Raw genomic sequence first — 8,543 nt, forward strand, 5'->3', positions numbered from 1 at the left:
GTCACACAAGGAACAGCCTGGGAGGCTGGAAGGTTTGAGGAGGCTGAGAGAGCAGCAAGGGGTGTGTTGGAGTCAAAAGCTACTAAATGGTACAGAGTACTACTGAAGAGTTTTTGTTGAGGAAAACAGTAAAGTCCTGGGACTGGGACGCCGTGACTGGACGGGCCAACCTGAGAATGGCGAGATAATCTGTTTGCTGAAATACAAGCATACTTTATTTTGAACTGCTGAAGAAAGCCATCTTCTGTTACAAAAGAAACAAAAAGGCTCACCATATGTGCCAAATTCCCCAAAATATCCCAACTGGATGCTTTATCTGGAAAGTATGGGAAATGTGTTTTCCTTAATTTCTTAACATTTTCCGGTTTAACCCCTTCGTGACTGACGACGTACAGTGTACGTCGCCAGCATCGGGGCTGTTTAAACAGACTCCCGGCGACTTTTGCCACCGGGACTCTGTTTAAACTTGTAGAGCCGACTGTCGGCTTTACAACAGAAGCGATCCTGGCGACTTACCTGTCGCCAGATCGCTTCTGTGTCCCGAAGAAGGGGCCGCCCCCCCCAGAAAAAAGGGCCTCAGTCATGAAGGGGTTAAACATTAAAAATGTCAGATCTCCTACATAGGTTATAATTTGCAGCAGATGTAGCGATATGCATATGATTACATAATACTGGAAATGTATTCTAAACGTCTCACCTAAGGGTGGACAAAATTATACACAGCCACTGATGTCCATCCAAGAGCCAAAAAGGTCTTTTGAAGTGTACCGGAAAAGACACGCGGTCACCAATATCAGTAGGCTGGCACAATAAAGGCAAGAGCTGTCATTTTTAGACGCACTGGCTACATGGCTTCCGAGACTGTCCCGGCTGTGGATTGAACTTTACATAAAGAGAAGAAACTTGATCCAGTTTAGCTCCGGGCAGACATTAATTAGATGTACATATCCGATAGGATCATCAGGGCTTTTTAAACCTAGGAGTCTATTTACATCTATTTTGCATCTGTGGACAAAGTGTATTGTAGGCATTATGCACAATACACTTGCATTACTCTTAAACTCTATACACCGCATTCTGCTGGAAATCACATCAAAGATGCTGGAAACAACATCATACCAGCAACATGCAGATGTGAACAGGGCCTAAAGCTACATTTGGATAACCCAGTAACGTGTAAAGAGGCAGAAGAATCTTGTCAATATGGTATCATGCTATAAGATGGTATGGCCTAGGAAGAGACCAGCAGAGACGTATGCACATTGTAGTTTGTAAGTAGTAAAATGTCCCATTTGCTTAGCACTCATTCTACTTTGATGTCATTGTCGTTAGGATATATGTATCTTAATGACAGCATCTCTTCAAAATGCATGTCTAATATTTATAAGTACCGCCACCTGTGAGAAGATGCAAGCATGCCACACATCGTGAAGTGTCTGATGCTAAAGGTCCCAACGGTGCCTCTGCAGTTGCTCTGCAAGAAAGAGAGCACAGGATTTACAAAAGATGGTACTGGCACTTTTTATTTTCAAAGTCTTCGGACTGGTCATAGGACACACAGGGTTCTCTTCTTCTTCAAATCTTCTCTTGGTGGTGGGCAGTCCTCGATGAGGCAGAAAGCGGCACAGACATGGTGATGTTTGCTACACTGAGTGCAGGAGGCCAAGAAGAAGCTCCCGGGGGTGAAGGGCTCCCATGACACCTTACAAATCACACAATGTCCTCAGTCTTCCAGGTTGAATGACACTAAGGGGGGAATTTATCAAAACTGGAGCAGACAGAATCTGGAGCAGTTTCCCAGGTCAACCAATCAGCATCTCTCAGTTTGATCAGTTAAGATTTGAAAATGAAAGAGAGAAGATTGGTTGCCATACACAACTACTCTATATTTTGCCTGCTCCAGATTTGATAAATTCCCCTCCAAGTATCAATTGAACGGAGGACATCTTGCGGCTGAATTAAATTGCTGCAGGGAACAGCTCAGGAGAGAAGATGAGGGCTGCTCTTTTTTACATTATGTTTAATACTGATATGAGGCCATTATATAATAAAATAAACATTTTATCTGAGTTTTTTTTGGATAGAGTGGGGAAAGGTTTCTTTATTGTTTTCCAAGTCCCTTCTGGAGACATTCACCCCCTATTTGTACTGCTGACCATTGTCAGAAAAAGAAAGTCACGTGAAATCCAAAATTTTAGGGTTCCCCCAGAACAAACGGTAAGGGGGAATCTTCTAATGGGGAGCGCTTGTTCCAGGAAATTCCCCCGACATTAAGAGATTGTCACTAACTTGCGGCTGCTTCTCCGGGGCAAGAAATGAAGGAAAATTACCCAAATTGTACAGACAGCAAAAAAAAAACAGGCAGAAGTGCAACCCTCCCCTAGTTATAAGTTGTGCCTATACACAAACTCTAAAGTTCTTAGAGAAAAAAAAAAAAAGAGGAAATGATCAATAAGAAATGACAAGTCAACAGAATATTTTGGATGATCTATGCGACTTTTAACCTACATTGAGATGAAGAAGAAAGGTTTGAAAAGTGCTAAATCTGTAAAACAGAGTTTGATCTATTCTGCAAAGTTATTAGGGAGTGGTTTACATCACATCATATGCTCTATAGTTAAAGGGAAGGTCCACCCAAAAGTCATATGTTAGACACAGGTGCAGGTGAGCCTCGAACGTCAAGGGCCATGGAGCGTCGGAAAGCTGACAAGAATGCCAACCCGGAGTTCAGCTTTAAACAGAAATGGCAACTGTCACAGATGCTGAACTTGACAGACACTAGGCGGGGAATTTATCAAAACTGGAGCAGACAAATCTGGAGCAGTTGCCTATGGCATCCAATCAGCTTCTCTCATCAGTTTGTTCAGTTAAAGTGACATTAAACCCTCAGATTTTTTAACATAAACCAATACTGTAATGTGTGTCTTACTGTAATCCATGGTTGTTTCCCTTCTCTTTGCTGCTCTTCCTTTTAAATCCTAACTGTCACTCCTCTGCTTCTAAATATGCTAGTTCACTGCCTGTCATGATGATCCAAAGGCTTCAGTATTTTCCAAATCACTGACACAGTACACGTATGTAGCTTAAGTATTGAAGCCAGAGACAGCCAGGCAACCAAGTTTTTCAAAAGGAAGTGAAGAATGGGAGTCCATATTTCTCTCAGTTTATTTCCTTAAAGTGACACTGAACTCAGGAGTTAAATCTTCAAAATACATTCAAGTACCTTAACTATTAACACAAATGTATCTTATTTATGAATCACTCGGCTGTAGATCCTCAAATCATCTCTGAATTGGTGCTGACACTGTCCTTCCTTCTGGAGGGTGGCTGTTTTTGTTCCCCATGGTCCCTGTGTGTGTTGTAAAGTAGCCACCGATCCAAGCCCCAATGATGGACTACGATCTCAATACAAATTAGTAAACTAAGCATGAGATTGTAGTCCATCACAATAGTGAGCTTGGAGCGGTGACTACTTTACAACACACACAGGGACCACGGGGAACAAAGTAGCCAACCTCCAGAAGGAAGGACAATGTCAGCACCAATTCAGAGATGATTTGAGGATCTACAGCCGAGTGATACACAAATAAGATACATTTTTGTTAATTCTTAACGTAATAAAATGCATTTTTAAGATCTAACTCCTCAGTTTAGTGCAACTTTAAACTATGCTAAATATAAAAGTCACTTCAAGTTTTAAGAGCCCATTCACACTTCTCCACGAGCATCAAAACCCATGTTTAAAAATGAATCAACATAACACACTGCTCTTGCACTATAGCGCATGGCTCGAGTTGAGGCTTGTTAGTTCTCCATTCAAGGTAAATTACTGTAGTTTTCCGTGTATAAGACTATACTTTTTCATAAAAATATTTACCTAAAAATGGAGGGGGTCTAAAAATCCCGGTAAATACCAGGAAGCGGCTGTCTTACTCTGCAAAAGAGCATGGAAAATAATGATTTCTGAATTTTGGGTAAGAAAAGTGGGGGGCGTCCTACACATGGGGGCGTCTTATAGACGGAAAAATATGGTAAATGTCACAGCATAATTTAAGACATGTTGGCACACACAGTGATGTGAATTGGCCCTAATTCATTGACATCAAACACAGTGCCCCCATCCCACCCCCCAGGTCCTCCTAATCACTTTTAACATCAGAATGTTACATTTAATGCCTGGCTTTGCTAACTGAAACAAAGCACTTTCTGGGCCGTAGCCTTAGTCCAGTGCTCCCCCTATAAATCCATTGCTTCAAACAGTGTGCAGACACTGAATATGTCCGTTACTTCACACACAGAGTACAGAGGAGTACAAGCTGGAGCAATCCAGTGCTCTGGGCAAAGCTTGCCAATTCAAGGTAAGGCTCCTATTGTAAAAGGGATAGGAAGAGTCTGGAGAGGTGGGGGGGGGCGACAATGTGGCTGATAATACACTCAAACTGACTGATTTTACTTCTTCCTCCCCTTGGCCTGTTAAAGAATAAATGGGGTTCCCACAACACTGAAACATAGTAGATTTCATGTTCACACTACATCATAAAGGGCAGTAATAGCTGGAAATGTGCCTTTTAACTGCAGAGAGTGTGCTAAAAACAACGGTCAAATGTGATTTCTGGTAGTCAATCCATAAGAGGCTTCTAGTCAATGACAGCACTCCTGAATTCCCCAGACAATTCTATGGAAAGTCTTCTCACTGACATATGCTGAGGCAGCATTTGTTCTAGGACCTGGAGGAGGTGCTCTTCCGGAACTTCCAAAGAGAGCAGGCCAGCAAAAGCAAACCTGCATGTCTTCTTACAATTCATTATGGACGACAAGGGAGATTTGTAGCTCTGTCCCCTACACCCCCCCTTTATAATACCATGTGTCCTGCAAGTCTTCTTACAATTGAAGTCCTCACAGAAGGTCATTATTTTAAGTAGAAGATGATGGTCCAAATGTAGTTTTCTATCTGTCCAGCTACTTTTTTTCAGGGGAGAGATAGAATTACAGAGGTTTAAAGTGACCCAGTAAGCACAGGTATGCTTGTAGCCAAAGCCAGAGCCACTAAAAGAAAAGGGAGCATATTCACCTTTCTGGTGACCTGTCTGCTCAAATACCACCGCTTTGCTGCTCCCTGGCCACTGCAAGAATTCAACCAATTAGATGGGTCAAATACCATTTTCCGGGTTCCTCTCGCCAAATCATACATCCTGTAGACACATATGATCCAGTGGGAGAAACCACAGCGTACAGCGGGGGGGAGCAGATATACTACACAAATAAGATGTGGCTGGGGAGCAGCATAGCCATGGCATTTCAGCACACAGGCCACCAGAGAGTAAAGCTGGCCATACACTGTTAGAATTGACAGGAAATAACCAAATTGTAAGAGTGGAGACTCCTACAGCTCGTCAATAAAATCGGTAACTCAATCAAATGTTAGTTGAACATGCAGGGACAAAAACTGTCAGCCAATCAGCTACAGTCACTGTTCAGGTATTCCGACATCAGTGAGCCCAGCTGTCCGAATACAACAGCTCAGTGAGGGAGGGGGATGAAAGAAATCCGTTAGTGAATGTTCAGCTTAGGGATGTTCCCTCTTCTTTGAGCAGGGATGGTTTGGGCTACATATGACTCTGTGATGATGACAGGGTTTCTTATAGCAGGGGTAGGCATTCTTAGCAATTCAGCTGTGGTGAAACTACAAATCTTGTCAGCCTCTGCCAGACATGCCTGTGGCTGTCCATCTTAAAATGCCTGACGGGACTTGTAGTTTTGCAGTTGGGGTGCCGAGGTTGCCTATTCTGACTTTATTCATAGTAAACCTGCCATGTGAGTAATACGCCATTGCTGATCTCCTTAGAAAACCGCTAGTGGCCTGGATTTTTCTGGCTTGAATAGTGAGTCGCCAACCTGAAGAGTATGAAGAAACCAGAGAGTGAGGTTAGAACGAGACATGGCCAGTGACTCTACAATGAAATGACAAGCAGCATTTTCAGGAGAGATCGGCAATGGCTGCTTCCATATATTAAAGTACAGCTTGAGCCTGAATGAAAGGAGGATAAAAGAAAGATGGAAATGTAGAATTGCTATTTTATTTCTGTGACAATTACACTGAATTCTTCCACATGATTGCACAGAAATCTATTCTGAGATAAGAAAACTCTAGACGGGATGAAAGGTGAAGGTGTTGTCACTAATGTTGGGTATACATATGTTTTCTTTGCTCACCTTGTGGGCTGAACTAAGAAAATATAACAGATCCCTCCATCAACACTGAACAGCATGGATGGATCTCGCGCTGCAAGCTTTATATTTTGACAGCCGCTGTCAGAATACCTGAATGGTGCTTGCAGCTGACTGGCTGCCAACGCCAAACATTCTCCCATGTGTTGATTTGGAAAAGGTCGATCTAATGGTTCACTTCTGCCGATGAAATAGGGTCAACGGTGCAGCAAATTTTGGACAATTCCTGGCTCAAATTCACTCTGCGTGTACTCTAATTCAGGCTCCATTCACACGGGAACTTCTGGGATTCCCGCGGCGCGATCCCCAGGTGTGCCCGTTCAGATGCTGCTGCTGTACCCATTCAAGTCAATGACAGGGTGGCAGCGGCCGCATCTGTAAGCTGCGGTCTGTGTATATTGTATAATTACTTACAGTATGGGATAGATGGCGGTCGCTGGAAACATCTATCCTCCGTCCACCCCATATCACATGTAATCATTCCATGCACCATTACGTGTGGACTGTCAGTGACAGATGTGATCACTGTCATTCTGCTATAACTTCAATGTATACAGGGGTGTCATCTGAATTGACACCTGGGATTGCCTGTGTGAATGGGCCTATGGGCCAAGAAAGTAAGGCATATACACATACATATACACACACAGAGCAGACTGGTTGTTGAAGAATACTCCCGTGTGTGGAGCCTGGGATGCTAAGGATGTGATGTCACTGACAGAGGTGGCGGTGTTTTGTAAGCACACGTCATGGCAAAGCTCTTTCACAGTAAAACACCTCATGTTAGGAGACATTGTGATAACATGTCAGCCCCGAGCCTGCTCCCCTTCCATGACACACGAGAGGCCGGGAACACACAGCCAGGTGCAGTGAGGAAGTGGTGAGGGCAGCCAATACCGCACGGTGCGGAGGAGGGCGCAGCACACGCTGGGTGACAGGGGGGCCTCGTACCACGTGGACTCGGTGTGAGCCCCCCGGACACCCAATGTAAACATGATATATACACACACAGCAGGTAGACGTGTGCGGTGATAAACGACAGCAAGCATGCCGGAGCCTGACACACACAGGCTCATTTATGAAAGGGGAAGCTGAGACTCAAGGCGTCCACACACAGTAATAGACAATCATGTCACACACAGACACAAGGAAGAACCGCTCACACACAGGAGACACACCGTCCCATTGTGATAATAGACACACACACACACTGCTGGGCACTGACCCGGTTTTGAGGCCCCCGGTGCGGGCGGTCAGGCCCGGGATCCAAACTCTCCGGTAGCTCTGCTCCCCGCCCGCTGTATCCGGCGGCCCGCTCGGTTTATCACCTAAGGCCCATGGTAGCTGCGAGGCCCGGAGCCTGAGACCTGCGGAGACTGAGAGTGACAGGAGGCGAGAGACAAGCGGGAGACACACAAGGCTGTGCGCGCTGAGGAAGGCGGGGGGGATACCATAGAGAGGGATGGAGGAGAGTGTGTGATCACAGGAGGGAGGAGAGAGCCGTGTACACACACGGGGAGGAGGGATGAGGATGATAACAGGCTGCTATGTACAGTCCCAGCAAGTGGACGAGTGCCGATTGTTAGCTCAGCAGACAAAACAATAGAGAAGAGGGATTGCAGCAATGGTCGGGGGGGATAAGGAGGGGAGCTATAGTGAGGGGGTCATAGGTCATCAGAGGTTATGACCGCTACACATGATCTACTGTTGTGAGAGGACTATGGAGGCGGCCATCACTGGCCTGATCTTTCATGTCTGGCTGAATTCTGGACAGAGACTTGTTCTGGGTCAGTGAAGCTGCAGCATCAGCATGTCAATCAAAAGCTGCAACAATGGCAGCCTCCATTTTTTTTCTCCACACAGGCTTAGTTTACTCTTGCAGTAAGATACATTATGCAATGAAGGGTGTCCCATACTTTTAGAAACACTGTGCATCATTAACACTTGTTACATTTTAATTTCGATAGCTGTAGGCCAGGGATGCATCGAAATTTCAGCCGCCAAAACATTTAAGCCGAAAATGGTACTATGGGCAAAATGCAGCTGGTCTCCCCCCCCCCACTGGGCGCCGGTCTGTGTCCCCCTGATCCCTGCTGCTCTCCCCCACCTGTAGCGGCAGAGGCAGTCGGGATCGGAGGGAACACAGCCGATACGGTTGCCGGCGCTCAGCCTGGAGCAGAGAAGCCGTCAGGAGGCCTAGCGGGAAGGAGACAGCTGTCAGGAGGCCGAGTGAGGCAGTGCGGGGAGGAGACAGCTTTCAGGAGGCCAAGCGCAGTGCGGGGAGGAGACAGCTGTCAGGAGGCCGAGCGGGGCAG

At 45.5% G+C, this 8,543-nt stretch overlaps 1 protein-coding gene across 1 annotated transcript in view; it reads right to left on the minus strand.

Annotated features, from left to right (window-relative positions):
• The window catches only part of ATP13A3 (ATPase 13A3), a 97,688-nt gene extending 89,967 nt beyond the window's left edge, over positions 1-7,721 (minus strand). Inside the window, exon 1 of the mRNA XM_018567166.1 lies at positions 7,454-7,721. The gene's annotated coding sequence lies outside the window, so the exon portion shown is untranslated. The remainder of the gene's footprint in view (positions 1-7,453) is intronic.
• Between the last annotated feature and the right edge of the window lie 822 nt (positions 7,722-8,543).

Source organism: Nanorana parkeri, unplaced genomic scaffold (assembly GCF_000935625.1).
Source record: "Nanorana parkeri isolate BGI_ZX_2015 unplaced genomic scaffold, ASM93562v1 scaffold29, whole genome shotgun sequence".
Classification (NCBI taxonomy): Eukaryota; Metazoa; Chordata; class Amphibia; order Anura; family Dicroglossidae; genus Nanorana; species Nanorana parkeri.